This window comes from Xylocopa sonorina, chromosome 4, assembly GCF_050948175.1.
Source record: "Xylocopa sonorina isolate GNS202 chromosome 4, iyXylSono1_principal, whole genome shotgun sequence".
NCBI lineage: Eukaryota > Metazoa > Arthropoda > Insecta > Hymenoptera > Apidae > Xylocopa > Xylocopa sonorina.
Window position 1 is genome coordinate 8,287,691 of NC_135196.1, and position 16,420 is coordinate 8,304,110.

General features: G+C 45.2%; 1 long non-coding RNA gene across 1 annotated transcript in view; it reads right to left on the reverse strand.

Moving 5' to 3' along the window:
- LOC143422634 (uncharacterized) overlaps positions 1–16,420 on the reverse strand; it is a 153,229-nt gene that overhangs the window by 65,118 nt on the left and 71,691 nt on the right. The window contains exon 6 of the long non-coding RNA XR_013101747.1: positions 1,463–1,559. This is a non-coding gene — a long non-coding RNA (uncharacterized LOC143422634). The remainder of the gene's footprint in view (positions 1–1,462; positions 1,560–16,420) is intronic.

A 16,420-nucleotide genomic window follows, 5' to 3' on the forward strand; every position in this document is an offset into this window, starting at 1 on the left:
ATATTTAAAAAATGTTTTTTCATAGACAGAAATAACGTCGGAAATTTGACGCTAAGGATACATAATAAAGGGAATTAAATGAATTTTAAACTGGATGATTTGCGGTTGAAATAGCCTCGAATGAATATCGTACAGTGTTTTATGAAACTCTCGATGTATGCTCATACTTAGAGCTATTTTAATAAAAAGCATTGCGAAATTTATTTGATATTGGATGTAAAACATTTTCAGGGAATACTACGTTATTAAAGAAAAGCTTATGATTATTCATAAAACCTACAATCCATGTCTGTATAGTTATTTATAAAAGGTACCGCGAAATTTATTCTATATTACACGTGAAACACTTTTCAGAGGATTCTACTTTATCGAAGAAACGCTTATGAAACTTCATGAATTTTTTTCATGGAACTGAAGTTAATTTGCATAGAACCAGGTGCAAGTAAATACGAAAAAACGTTAACGCACGTAGGTTCGCCAATATTATTTGCCACCTTTAGCAAAAATGCTTCTAAGTGTGTCCACCATCTTCGATTTCTACTTCACAGCGTGAAAACTGTGTTCCACGTTTTTTTTTTTAAATTTCATTATTAAATTAAGTCAGTCATTTTATACTAAAAACCTGAATCCTAAAATATTTTAAAAGCCAAGCTAAAAAAAGGATATGCACTCTAAGCTTCATTCTCAAGAGAACCGGTTGAAAAAATGGTCGAAGCACGTGTGCGAAAAGGCAAGTGCAACGATACGCGGTGCATTAAAGACAAATGAGCCAAAGTTGCGATAAATTATGGCGGACAAATGAATTAAACGGGATACAGACTCGATGCAATGATCGAGGCAAATGTAAAGCATGGTTCGTTCGATCTGACCAACGAGGCGTACTTATTGTCGTCGCGTTTCGCTTTCTCGCCAGGAATCCGACGATCTTGTCGAGCTGCACGAGTACACGTGTCTTGTGCACCTGTATCTCGTTATGCATCGCGTTTACAGTCCCTCGACTGATTATTTCGCTACCCCCAATACTCAGAATAACGTGATACAGGTTGCAAACATCTTTTGGACGACAGGAAGTCATTATCGAGATGATCATTGCATCCAGAAGCCTCTAACCCTTTCGAGGACCCTGATTCATATTTGTGCGTACATAATTTCTTCTGAAAAGGAACTAATATTGCAACATTGCGTTTATAAATATATATTATGAATATAATCATTGAAACTGAGTGTATTTTACCCAGCTGGTATTCGATTTATCAGATATCGAGGAAGTAGCGTAAAATTTTTTATTCATGCAGAATAAATTTCAGTTTGGAAAAGTCCTTTCTGCGAGTGCAGAAAGAATCGATCTGAAAAATTCGCTTCTCCCAAGTGTTCGTGTTAAAAGAACCATGTTAAACGTAAAAGCATCATGCGCGCTAACAGTAAACTCTCAACTTTCAGTTGAAAATCATCAATTTCCTACCTTTATCTGCGAACTGCGCCCGATGAACTGCGGCCAATGACGTTGAAAATACGTCGTTAAATCACACGGCAGGAGAACGTTTATTCGCCGACTGGACCTGTTCGAACAGAATACACTAGGTTCATAAAACTGTCATTTTTCACATTCACAATGCGATTCCGTGTGTAAAATACGTGTGATATATCGTTCAAGACAACATATTCGCACAGTGGCAATGAAAGCGTCTGGAATTTACCACAAACACTTGTCCCTTCATCGCCAATCATTTTGATATCAAAGAAGAAAATCCTTGCGCGCGTCGCGAAATGATTCTAAACAGTGCGTACAAAACCAGAACAGATAGAAATACCCAAATTATTATTATCTATATTCACGATGCGATGTAACTAGTACACCAAAACATATTTTAAAAATTGTTTAGCGAATGTACGAACAAGGATCACGCGATTACACGAACGGCACCAACGCCGCCCCTTCGTCCTGGATCAAGCTGCGAAACGAGCTACGCGCGTTACGAACCACCCCCGCGGAACGAAGCGCGGGGGTTGCACCAGGGCACATAAATCCCGGCAGACAGCGTAGGAAACAATCGGCGGGTATCGAGCAAACCGCAACGCGCCGGGAGGTGAAAACCCACCGAAATCTGTTCCCAAAAAATGATTGCACCCCTGACCACGGGTAACAACGTGTTCCCCCTAAACGTAACGAACCAGGCCGGTCACGCACGGCCGTTTCATCCTGACCGCGTTATCGCCTGTGGTTACGTTTTCTGATCGTCCTACTCGGTCGAGTCCGATCGAAAAGAAAGGGCACGAAAAACTGGAGACGATTACATCGACGAGTCGAAAGGTTATGATGTTCTAGCGAGAGAGGATCATTCTGATTCGTTTTCTCTGGTACATTGTTCCTCCAACTTTTTAGTTACGAATTTCTTAACGCTCTACAGATTTATTACAGACTCTTGTGTATGTGATATAGATTTTTAACAGCAGTTAATTCGATAATAGATGCTCCTCGCTTTTTCATCGTATAATGTATGAAGTACATGATAAAACCGTTTTTCTGTGGAACAGGAAAGTAACATAAATGAAGTCAGTCTGGTTCTCGAGTAGACATACGAATTGGCTGTTTCTGGAATGATTGATACCAGCGAATACGCAGCGTAGTACTATACATAAATGATACACGGTGTAGAGTAAAACGTCCAAGCTGGTACCAATATTTCTTCATACTTAGGTCGCGAACTCTTCAATCCGGGTGTGCGTAGGGTGAAACGGTCGGATGTAACCCATTGTGCGGACACCTGTGTACCTGTGTGCTGATATTTATGTGGGTGCACACACGGGAACACGTGTCCGCGACGGCGTTGTACATACATAACAATCTGGTAGCACGCGTAGCCGTGCTTTCGAGCCTTTGTACACGGTTTTAACTATACAGCAGGCCGGCAAATACGCGGATAACGTGACCACCGGCGTACGAAGATGATGCAGTTCTCTTTAAAATTCACCGCGCGCCCGATACACGATGCTGTTCATCTATTATTGCTCGTATTTATGCAGCTATGCACGCTACTGCGCCCGCTGCTGCTGCTGGACTCACCTGTTTACCCTGCGCGCGTATGTATCGCGTGTGCACCCTGCGGCACACCGGAATGCATACGCCTGGACGCATGCAAAGAAGGGTGCCGATGATTTTGTCACATTATACAGGATTTTTCTGCTTTTACGTAGAAACGTACACGACCAGCGTTTGCTTCTCGCACAATTTCGACTCGTATTAAAGCTGATTCCTGTCTACCAATGTATATAAATTCGCAATTTTTAATCAAATGCTTCGAGTGGTACAAAGAAAATTATTCGACTCACTTTTCTAAGGTAATTTAAAATATTAGTTATCGTATATTCGCTAGAGCTTTTCTTAGAAAGCCAGCACAATCTTCAAATTAATTTTTCGTGGAATACTACGAAGCAAGGTTGTACGCGTACAAGGCCTTCGCTGGAAACAGATTTTCGTACACAATGCGAGAGCAAAATAAGACGAATCGTGAATCGCGTGTTCGGCTGTTTACACTCAGTCCACCGTCGTACGTGATCGCTCGCAAATGATAGAAATACAAAGATGGACGACGTAATAGCAAGAACCAGCAGCTCTGTAGAAAATACTCGGAAACCAGCTATTCTGTCGTCACAAATTACACGCAGTACGTACAAATAACCATACAGAAAACGTACGTAGAACTGATTTCGAGAAACGTCATCTGACACTATCCTACGCGTTACATCCTCGAAAACGAACGCTGTCGAAATGCAGGCAAGAAGTCATTCCTTAATAATCTAAATACCAGAAACGTCTACTCAACCCTTTCACGACTAGAAAGACTTCCAAAAGTAATGCTAAACCCTCAAACCATTAAACTAATCGCATAAACTAAAGAATAACTTCGCCTGGCTCGATTTACCTGCGCGATCAAAATTTTTACACGACGCTGCGCGTCACGAGATGGTTCACCTGAGGCTGCAAGTCCAGCACAATTCACCTCGACGCTTCGATCCCAAGCTGCGAGGAGGGCCGCTGCTCTTCCGCTCGAAGACACATGGCGTAACGTTCACACCGCACCCCGTGTCGAGCACACGTTTGACCGCGTAACGAGAAGCGTGTCGCGACGCAAAAGTGCGCGTGATGTACGTGGGGCAAGGTCGCCGCGTGGAGTGCACCCAGAAGTGGCGGGACACGTGGTTTATCGTGCACCTTAATCAATGAACACCCGCGCACACGAGCACGTACACACGTAGAGGCACGCGGTACGACGGAGCGCGGTCGAGTGAATGAACCGAATCGTGGTTAAAGTATATGCGCGGTCGTTCGACAATAACGATCGGCTCCGACACGTACGAGGACGAAGGAAGACGAAGGTCGTGCCGCTTTCCCTCGCGCTCTCGTACTACGACGGTCGTTTATCGGAACGAGGAATCCGGACAAACTGAACGAGGGAGGTCGGATAACGCTTGATGACGCTCGAATTGTGAGTTACGACGGCGAAGAAAACCGAGCAGTGTCGAACGCGGGCTCAACGCGACCGGTTTCAAGGGTGAACGCAGACGGCTGTCGACCGTGTTTCCGGTGCCGAATTAAATACGATCAACTCTTCGATTTTTGTGGTATCCATGGAGTTTTGGTAAGAATATCTTTTCAAAATACTCTTCGATATATATACATTCATTGGTTTTTGTATTATGTAACTTGGAACAGAGAAAATAATTGTTATGGAATAAATGCCACTGATCGATGATCGTGTTTCTCAAAGTCGTCTTTTAAAGCGCGAATATGTTCGTAACTCGCATCGACTAACAACTGCCTCGCTCTAAAAGCGTCAAGAACAGCAGGACTTCACTCCACCACTGTATTTCCTGTTAAAACTGTCAATCTTCCTGGCGGAGCGAAAAAAAATTCATTCCACGCTTCTCGCGCCTCTGCAACACTTCATTAACATTTTACGGTTGAAATTTAAAGCGAAACCCGGTTAAACGTTAATTAGAACTCCGTCAGCCCCTGCGACACGTCCGCTACACCCTAATTGCGAAGGAATTTTCAGCGGCGACCGTTCGAGAAGATCGAAATACGAGGATCAAACGTCGCGGTGAAGTCGGATGAACGTATCCTCGCACGTTGGAATAAAACCGTGGGAATAAAAATTGAATCGTATCCGTGGAAACGCCGCGCGGCATCCTACGGCTAGGAGGAATCAATTAAACGAACGCGATCGAACAGTCCCTCTGTCTTTCTCCTCGAAGGGCAGCAGGTAAAAAAGGACCGGTCGCTCCGTCGCGTCTCTATTTGTTTCGCGTTGATTGATCGAGGGATCGACAGCTCGATCCCCGTGCGAGGTCGCCGGGAATCGCGGCACGTGGCGCGTTAAATATGGTAAACGGGCGACGTGACAACCACCGCGGGTTCTGGTTTTCTCCTCTCCTTTTTTATCCACCTCGCGTTCCTCCTTTCTTCCCTTGATACGCCAAGCGACGAAAAAACGGCGCGCGACGCGTGTTCGCCGATGGGATCGCGATTTTATGCGCGCGTCCCTCGCTTCTTCGAGTCCATCGAAGTTCATCGAGTCGGTCCATCGCGCGTGGCTAAAGGGTTGTTCCGGTATCGATACTTTTACTCGTCATTCGCATTGAATAGGAATTAATCATTTTTTTTTTTTTTCTCGTTTTATCACAGTTGGAGGATAATGAAATTATCCTTGCATATTCGATTCATATTTGAGAGCGGATACGCGGGAGCGAATGTGTTTAACGAGCGAATACTTCGAAATGTTGAATCAGTTGCTCGTCGTCCCCTTTTTTCTCTTCCCCTTTCCACCTTCAAATTTTAGTTTAATTAATGTCTCCGATGGAGTAATAATTTTTCTGTTGCGTTAAAATATTTTATTAGTGGAAATTGAAATATTTTATTAATAGCGTTTTAGCTTTCTTCTGTTAACGAGGGACGTTCTAGAATGTAATTAATGGACACGCGGTTCATATTTTACGCATTATGGGAAGTCGTGTTGTTCGCGATTTTTCATTTCCCTTTGGATCACGTTATAGCCGATTTCTCAGCGCCCATAGCGTTTATCAAGAAGCAAAATAGAACGGATTTGTATATCGAGGCGCTGATTTTTTTGATATTATACAATTTCCGTGAATCTATGGCTGAATACCGCAGGGTTCTGCTATTAATACGTCGAACAGCCGGCGACCTAGATCCAACACATTTTTAAATCTTTATCCGCGACGTTGTTCCACGATACCTTCGATTTTGTGGCATTTCAATTTCATTGAGTTTCAAACAAGCGGTTTCAAGCTCGACAAAGCAATATTATTAATCTTACGATACTTAATTATGAATGGTAGACTGCAATTCAATGATGTTTTTAAACATCGAGCTGCATTACTTATTCGAACGGCAGAAAATTCCGAAATCCACCAGAAGAACGTCTGCGAACCTTATCCTCAAGGTTGACGTCTCTGATTGCAAAACTGTTTGAATCATTCTCGAGCTATACTTTTGGTAACGGTTCCATGGCCACGTCGTGGATCCCAATTTTGCAATGCTGGCTCGACTTTGCTACTCCGCGCGTCCAATGCATCTTAGTTACGCTCAATTTGTACACACTTCTCTCTTATTACGTGCTCCCGCCCATACCCACAAGCAGTAAAGACATTATAATAATAAGAGATTTTTTGCGTTCTGGCAAGACGCGAGTCGGGAGCGAGCAGAAGCCTAGACTAATATTTCAAGAGACGTCAGTAATTACAGTGCTCGGGTAAATGAGTTACGAGTCGACGCGCGGCACGGCTAGCACTTGGGCAACAAATAAATTATAGTTAATAACAAGAAGCAATCGGGCTCCACGTGTTAGACTGTCGTATCCGCGGACAAGACTATAAATAAAGCCAGTCGAAGCCACGATATCGCGGTGGTACGACATCCCATTTCCCAATGGAACGATTTGGGTAGCCCGTCGAAAGAGAAAATCGCAAGACAGCACCGTTGTGCAATAATCAAGGACCAAGTCGTTCAAGCACGCGTCGGCCTTAACATTTAATATTTCCGTCGATGTGCTCGCATGGAATATCGCTGGTGAATAGCGAGTAGCGAGGTGTTAAATCGAATGCACGTTTCAGCATACAAATATTCGACTAATTTTTTTACACAGCGTACCTAACTTTTCTTTTCTTACGCAACGAGGACTCTCGACAGTCCTGTACGAACGTTTGTTTCTACATGCTACTAGTCTGAATGGAATAGCGTCAATTAGGATGTAAACAAAAATCTATAAATCATCTTAATCGTACGATACTGTGTTGAACAAATGGAGTGTACTAATATGTTAATTGCTCTTCTTAAGACCAAACTCCGCGCACACATCCTTTTACACGTTCATTCATCGAACATCCTCGATCGTTTTGCCCAGATTTCCATGCATTCCCTTGCTTTCCCAGACACTCAGACTGCGCGTACGCACACGCTCTTCTGTATAAAGTTTGGAATAATATTTGGAATAAATATTGAATATTCGAGAATACTCGGGAAGCCTCTCTCCACGATCACATCTTCACTGTTACAAACGTCCACATCTCATCCAATTCAAACACTCGTTCTTACATTCGAATTCTCATCTTTACTCTTCGAAGACTCTGTATCTGATAGTTCTCCAACGGACAAACATTAGAACGACTTCAATAAAAAAAGAAAAAAATCTGTCGGTATCCTCAAAGGAGTTAATAAAGTAGACGTTCTCCAATGTTCGAATCGGAACTCGACTCGACGTATACAGAAAAGGAGCGTGCAGAAATTGCCGCTCGACGAGCAAACCTGCATAAATAAATATAAATAAATATCGGAGGCACGAGCGGTGCTGCAAATTAACGGGTATCAATTAACGCGCGTGCGTTACACGCTTGTTCTCCGTTTGGTCGAAAAAAGACGGGAGGAGGCGAAAGAAGGGATCACGGTCGGTACGTTCGCGTTGGCCGAGTTATATACGAATCGTTATTCCTTTTAAACCGATGCGGCGGCGGCGGCGGCGGCGGCGCGAACGTCCTTCCGCGTGATTACGGAATCTCACCTGTTGCCTGCTATTACTTCTCTCGCGCGGATTACGTAACAATTATTACGACGATCGATTACCGTTTTATCGGGGTCACGGATGGATACTGGAATCGATATAAACCGTGGAGGCGACCGCGTTACCGCGCGGGGGATAACCGCCCCCGTCTTCCATCGATTATTTTCACGGCCGACGCCGCGTCCAGCGACGCCGGATTACGCAAGTCAGCTGGTAAATTGCAAGGATCCTCGCGCTGATCGAGTCTTTAAACGAGGCGACGAATGAATTCGGCTAATAATTATATTCATCCTATCGTGAATCATAACGCTATTCCAGTCGATTCTTAATTAATCAACGAGAAAATTATCGCCAAGATTAATCACCGTGCACGTTCCGCGCGGCGGGGCGATAAATATGTAACAGTTTCTTTTCGAGAAGCTTACGCGATCGCGTTAATCGATCCACGTGTCGCGAATAATCCAGCCAGGAGCGCATAAATATCGCGTAATATTCGTATCAACGCGAAGTGTTGTCAGGCGTGTCGGTTTACTCAGGAGGAACGAAGGCGCGTCGCGGGACAAACGGTCGTGTAACACGTGAAAACGTCGTTACGTGTGCACGCGGCTGGAGGGAAAGAAATCGAGTGCCGGCGGTAATCCCGTTTAAAGCGGACGCAAACGTGTCGGGCGTATGAATGAACCGACCCGTAAAACTGTTTCGTGCATTACGATTCCACGGCCGCGAGATTTCTCACCGCGATAAACGTAATGGCCGCGATCCGTCATTCAACGAGAGACACGGGTGTATCATCGAGTATTCCGCCGGCGAACGTGTCATTAATCCGATTCCATTGATCGATACGGCGAAGGGGAAGGGAGGAGAACGCGTGCCACGACAAATATGTGGAACGACTCCCGCGGAAGATCGTCCGGTCGCTTTTTCTCGCCTGCGGCCATCGCTGGCTAGCCTCGCTAATTTCGATTCGATCGCGAGCATATTTATTACAGCACGTATATACAATAACGTCTATCTCAATTACGTACACACATGAGTCATTCTTGGACGATAGAACTTAGCTATTTTTTGTCAACTCATTCTTCCAAGTAATTAGAATACTATTCTAGGTCTTAACGAGTTCTTTTCGTAAGCGCAATCTGGTAATAACAGCGCAGGAGATATTGTGACATTTTAACTTAATTTTAATTTGATATGTCTTCCGAAATTCTTATATACGATCGATAATTATTTTTGAAGAGTAGCTACTTGTGAGTATAATTGAATGTTTGAGTCTGAAAAAGAACATCGTTTCCGAGGTGAGGGTGCAAAGTATCGAGAAAACGTGACACCATCCCCGCTTCGCGCTATCTAACGCGACATCGTGTCCAAGGTACGAGGAGACAGCAGTTTTTCCCGTCAACGAACACCATTATTCCAGTACGGGCCGAGAGTACTCGGTCGTCAATTAACGGTCTGGTTCAACCGAGATCAGACTCGCTCAATTGTTTCTCCGTTGCGTTGGTACGCGTGCTATTAATCCGGTTTCAGATTGATCGATCCGGATCGAGATACAGTCGACAGTCGAGTGGCACGTGCCCATGGTAAATATGGTAAATGACTCAATTGGAACCGATGTTTCTCGCGGTTTTTATATTCGCTGGTATTATACGTCGCGAATCCGCACAAGTATTCGTATATAATGCGAATCAGGAGACGAGGAGGGTTCGATCGTTGTTAAAAAAAACATTTATCGATCGATTCCACAAGCTTGTCGTTGGATTTTTATGGCTAACTTACGAAAATAGGGTTGAAAGAGCTTGTTAAATAGATTTCATCTGTATGCCACGTTTGACAACTAGGCGAAGGACGTACGTAAAAAGGAATAACAAATGAAAGAATAAATTTCCCAGATATTTAACAAATTTACGAACAATGGAGTATGTTGAAACGTAAAAATTATGATGCAAATCTAAATAGTGTTCATCCATTTAATATAGTTTCCACGCTTTTAACGTCGAACGCGATAAGAAACCAACCCCCGCGAATTCCTCCCTATTTTTGAAATCGAAAACGATTTTATTGGCGGTTCAAAATGATCCACCCTGTATGAACGACACTTTAAGCGGCGCTCGTTCACATCGCATTCCCGAACTGGACTCGACGCGGATTGTATAAGGTTGCGCCCTTTTTGCGACAATTTGTCGGCCTTGTTGGCACGTGGACACGCATGTCGGCGTCGGCTTAGACCTTGCAGCTAGTACTGCAAGGTGCCGGATTAAACGGCCTGTTCTTTCGAGATGAAGACGTTCCGCTAAGCTCGATCGCCGGACACGACGTCGGAACATGCTCCTCTGCGAACGCTTTCACCGGGAATTTAAAAAACAAGGAGAACGAACGAGAAGCAGACGGTTCTTGCGATCAGTACCTTCTGTCTTGGTACACTGGTGTAATTTGAAATACTCCAAGTGATACTGTGATGCGTATAAATTTTGGAAAATGTATCCCATTCCATTCAGACATAACAGATCAGAGCTAAGTATTAATTGCGAGTAAAATGTACTAATTAAAAAAGTGAAATTGCGTACACGCGCAAACTTGTACATTCTCAAACGACGATTAAAAACTTCACACGTGCGTGGAAGAAACGAGTTCGTCCTCGTAGAGAAAAAAACTGCCCTAAATGGGACACAATTTTCCTTACTGCAGTAATGCACGAAAGAAGAAGAAAAATGTTGCAAAAGGCGCATCATCCACGGACAATAATGATCTACACTGGTCAGGATAAATACGTAAAACAACCGTTCACAATGCTCTCCCTTGAACCGGATGCCGAAGAATGCCACTCGGGGAATGCCTCGCCCAGCAGGAGTAATTACGCGGACACGCACTCGAACCAGCAACATGCGCGTCCACCTTAATAAAATAAAAACTGCCCATTCCAATTGTGCAACACTGCATCACCAGTCTATCATCCTGCGGCACAAGAAACCCGACCATGTAGAGAATAGACTAAAAGTTTTCTTTTACGTCTTACAATCCACTCGAGTGGTGAACGCGTGTAGCAGATGGCAAGAGAACGAGAAGATAGGTTTCTTTTTACTGTCCTCGCTTGAGCAATTCTCACGATCGTTGACAAGTAGTTTACGCTCATTTAACAACATAATCGTTATCTGTTTCAATTTTATACCGTTCAATTAATTATTCCATGCCCGCTTGAAATATACGACTACGAAATGTATTAAAATAATGTGGTTTATACCAACTTTAAACAAAGTTCGACCTTATCTATTAGCTTCAGGAAACAAGAAACGAGTTACGCATAGAAGCATCCCCTATGTCGAGGTCATCAAAACTACCACCCCTGATTAATAATAATTGAACCTCTTTCATATTGCAGCAACGCAACAAGAATGCCGGTGAAAAACGACCATTGGAACCACAATGCGATCCAGAATGAATAAATCAAACAACCACTGACAAACGCTGTTAAGCTCCCTGGAGCCGGACCGGCGAAGAACGGCGCACGGAGAACGCCTGGCAAGGGTAATTACGCGAACACGCACCCCCACCGGCAGCGTAACACGTCCGACGATATATGGGCGTAACGTGAAACTGATACAGCGCGTATTCGTGACAAATTGCTGGTAATTACCGCCGCTTATGTAAACAGACGGTAAATCGGGTGAAATCGCGGCGGGGTTAAGGCGGCCGGAAAGTTCGCCCGGAAACCGCCGTGAAAGGGAAAGAAGGGGTAGAGGAAGGACGGAAGGGAAGGGGACGCTTCTTCCTCTTTAATTGATGCCGGAGGCTGGCAACAGGATTGGCGGTGGCGCGCGGCTACGGAATTGAAACGGCGAACGAGCCGGCTATAATTCACCGCTCGGCTATTATAATGCTTCTGCCCCCCCCCCCCCCCCCCTGTGTACGAGTGCTTCTTCTGTTAACGCGCGCGTTACATCGACCAGACACGTTTACACGTACACGAGGGGTGTCCCGTGACCAAATCGGTACATCTACCAGGTAATCCTGAACGAAAAACGTTCCGCAAACAATGAGACTGCTCGGTTTCGCTGGCTGGTTGCGAAGGGTCGTGAAATGGAGTATTAGGTGCTGGTTTTGTTACACGCCTTGGTAATCGATTTTTACTAACCTTTGACTCATCGATTTTAGGAAGTTGGATCTATCGATTCGTACGCAGTGGCGGATAAAAGAAAATGTTTCAAAAGTACATTTTTTAAATCGTCTTTGAAATATCACCGTTATATATTCACGGAATTGTTTCATAACGGTACGAAAAACAGTCGTAAAAATTCCTGAAACCCGTAATCAGCATCTATACCAACAACCATTTGGGGACATAAAATTTCCTCGCGAAAATAACAGTCCGAACGCATCGATAAATTGCCTCGGTTATTAGCAGGACACCCTGTATGCGTACGAGGCGAAAAACCCGGCCAAGCTTCGTTATCCATTCATAAATCCTATTAAAGCCATCAGAATGGCCTCCGCGTGGCTGACCTTTCTCCCTTCTTGCCGGCTTCGCACCCCCTGGCCTCGGTTCCACACGCCCCCCTGTCGTTCCGACGCGTTTAACACCTCGCGATCCACGACAGGACATAATTAAGTCATTACACGTTCGCTTTACACCGTTACGCCTCATTTTTCTTCAGCGACGCGAACCAAATCGCCGATTTTATTCATGAGATGCTTGTCGCTCTTGCGGGTACTTACTTCCCGCTTGCCCGTTCGTTACCACGGCCATTGGCTTTCATTTCTCTGTTCTCGGATCGAATTAAACGAGACGCGTTTCACGCGATAGGATTTCGTTGCCACGCGATGGATTATATCGTTTTATTCGATGAAACGCGCGGGGAGATTCTTCGCGATTAGCGAGTCGACCACGTGGATGTTAAGCGCGTTTTTCAAAGCAATACTGCTTCAAGTTTTTCGTGCCGTTTGATAACGTTCCGTCAAGATTTTTCTTATTTTCTCTTGGTAAAATGAACGCTCGCAGTTTTTTTCTGTACGTAATAAAGTTAATTTGGACATTCTGTGACATCGAATTGGTAGAATTATATAAATTTAACGCTGGAGGACTGTGATAAGGCAAATAAGAATTAGGAGAAGAAGAGAGGAGGCAGTTACAAATAAAAGACAAATTGCTACCGACAATTTGACTTCAACATTTTTGTTACGTCCCGTACAAATGTTCCGCGAGAACTCTTCATAAACGTAACAGCGTTTCTGGGAGTTTAATAACGCGAAACTGGGGCGGATTTTTGAACTTACAAACTCGACGCTATAAATCATAATGAGAAGTGAATACGAAAGAAATATTCATGAAAGTTGCTAATGAAACTGAAACTGCTACCACGCTTTAATCTTCCATTTATGTTACAAACCGCGAGGCAGAGTGCGATAAAAAAGAAGAAGCCGATCGATCTTTACGGAACAGCTGCCCATGAATCAATTTAAAAGCTGCAAAAAAAGCTCCTATAAAAAGCATATAAAGAATGGACACAGAGAAACCAGCAAAACAACATCGTACGACAAAATCGATTGACACCTGCAAAAACCAAGTGTCTGTGAATTAATTTAAAAATTAGAAAAGTCGCACCATAGAATAAACATCAAAGAAAAAATATAGCATCACTCTGATTAATTAAAACGATACAACTACAAGTCTCTCGCAAAACCTAATATACAACAGTTATGTAATTAAAAAAAATCAATCTCTATAAAACAATAGATAAACGTGTCTATGTAACGAATAAGAAAAAAGTTGTAGAACAACGACAACAGAAAACGACGATCGAATTAAAAGTAAGAAGAGCCGAGAAGAAGCTCGCGAAACGGCGCGACGCGGTTCTCCAAAATGGCTGCGGGGCACGTGTGGCCAGCAGAAGTCACCGTAGCGATGGCGCGAATAATTGCACGTCGTCGTAGTGCTCGTACAAACATAGCACGAGCTCGCTCGGGCGCAATTATGTCATTATCCTCTCTGTCGATGTTTAACCTTCCCGGCTAATCGAATCGATCCGTAATCGAGTCTTTCCTCGCGCGTCCCGTGCCCCGTTCGCGCCGAACATTCCGTCAAACGTCCTCGCGCGCCGTCAATGAATCTCTCGCTCGATTTAAAAGCCGCTATCAACGACGGACGGGAGACGAAAAAAAAAAAATGGCCGGGACGAGGAGAAAGACGAACGCGTGGGAAGGGAAAACGCGGGTGCAAGAGGGGTGGTGGAGAGGGATCGCGCGCGGGACAGGAAGCGGTTTTTGCGCTCGATTACAGAAGCGCCGGTGATTCATCGCGACGAGTCAACAAACGCTGGCGCTTCGTCAAATATTTATGCTGATTGCGTTACGCAACGCAATCCAGCCGCGCGGTTTTCGCGCGATCGAGAAAGAAACGCCGGGGATAATGACCCGTAGGAGAGAAAGAAACGGAGGCCACCGACGGGACGGTTATTAATCACCCGGCCCACCCTCCGCCGGGCAATCGAATGTATGTAAATAGAATCAAACAATGTAATGGCTGTTTCGCTCATGAAATATTTATTACGCGCGACGCGCGTAGCACCTGTGGCGAACGGTGTAATTAAGTTGTCGGCCGTTCACTTCGCGTCCATCGGCCTTTTTCATTTCCGCCGGAGAAACTGGTCGCCGTTTTCTCGGAACGAAAGCAACGTCCCTGTTATTTACGATCGGGTATCGACGCGAGTCGTTCGGGGACGCGGAAGCTCGCGCGATTTTTCGAGCACCTTACAAATTCCACTGCAGATCGTCGAGCGTATTTTAAACAGGCCGATGGTAATCCTCATCTCCCAGATCCGACATTTTCGATTCAAATTTCATTACTTTAATTAAATAGAAATAGATATTCTTAACGTAAACGTTTAAGGGAAGTACAGATTCAACGTTCGCTTGGAAGTACGATGAAAAAAGAGCCGACTGTGCATTGTCCTGCGGCTGGTGCACAGACAGCCTGCACGCACACGAATCCGATTCTCAAGGACGCGGAGATACGAACGTAGGGGTGCATAGAAAGAGAAGGCGAGAGCGTTTACCAGAAAACGGGGTGAACCGTCGAACTGCAGGTGTGTCCTGGCGTTGACGTACTCGCAAAGCTTGTCGGTACACAAATGTCGACCCATTTTCCATCCTTTCCCCCTTCGCGCGCCCCGTCCTCCTTCTCGCGGCTGTCGCACCGTCTCTTTCCCACCCTCTATCCTACCTTTCACCCCCTGGCCCGTCCTCCTCTCGCTCCCTTTTCACTTTTTTTTTTTTCTCTCGTTGGTTCATTCGCCTATCTACCCACCGCTACGAGCCGTCACACTTGTTGCGCGACAGAAAGGGAGAGGAAGGGGTCGAGGGACACGGAGAAAGAGGGAGGAAGCTGTGTAAGGCCGTGTATATATAAACGACGTCCGCGATTGATATCGGATTGACGAGCCACGGCTACGTGCACCGATTGCCGCTGAACTCCATTTGTCCAGGCGCATTCGGATACGAAACTGTGCGGATCGTTCGTGCATCCGGTGAAGATTCACAGGACTCCCTTGTCACGCGTGTACACAGAGGCGATTCGACTTAACGATGAATGGTCTCTCGTTTAAATAATTACAACTTCATTTCGTTACGTGATCTATCGTTTCGAGCACTCAGCACACTCTGACTTATCAAAATTTTCGAAACGTTTACAACTACTCAAACGCTTTGCCACCTCGATCCGATCGCAAACTCCGTTACACCCCCTGTTCTTAAACGAAACCCACTCAGGCGTCTTTAAAACCATTTGAAACTTCTTCAGTTTCCCAAATTTCTCGAGTGTCCAATTAGAAACACGAGGGACGCGCGTCGCATTCAGAGACAGAAACAAGTTGATCGAGGCGAGGCTTCGCGTGGTGAAGATCAGCGTGGCATAAATCAGAGGCCATCCAGGTCGGGCGGAAACCGCGCGGAGGATCCATAAAACGGAACCAGAAGGGTCGAGTTGGAAATAAAAGCGAGAGAAACAAAGCGAGAGGCACGCTCGGTACACGCGAAGGAGGAGGAGGAGGTAGAAGGAGCCCAGTTTGACGGGCAAACCGAGAGCAACAAGAGACGCGGCGGCACGTGCTTCTGCCGCATTACGAGCCGTCCCAGGAATGCGGTCTGCAAATACACAGGTTAAGGGACTCGTGCGAGCCGGCGAGCTCGTAAATCACTCAACGATCGTAATCGCCGGGGTTCCGCGTATAAACCCGCTAAACCATCGCGATGCTTTCGAACGAGCGCGTGTACGTGTCCGTACGAACTGTCTTCGTGCGCTGGTGGAGGAAAAGTCGCTCGAAAACCGTGTACACGCGCGCGCGGAGGAGTTG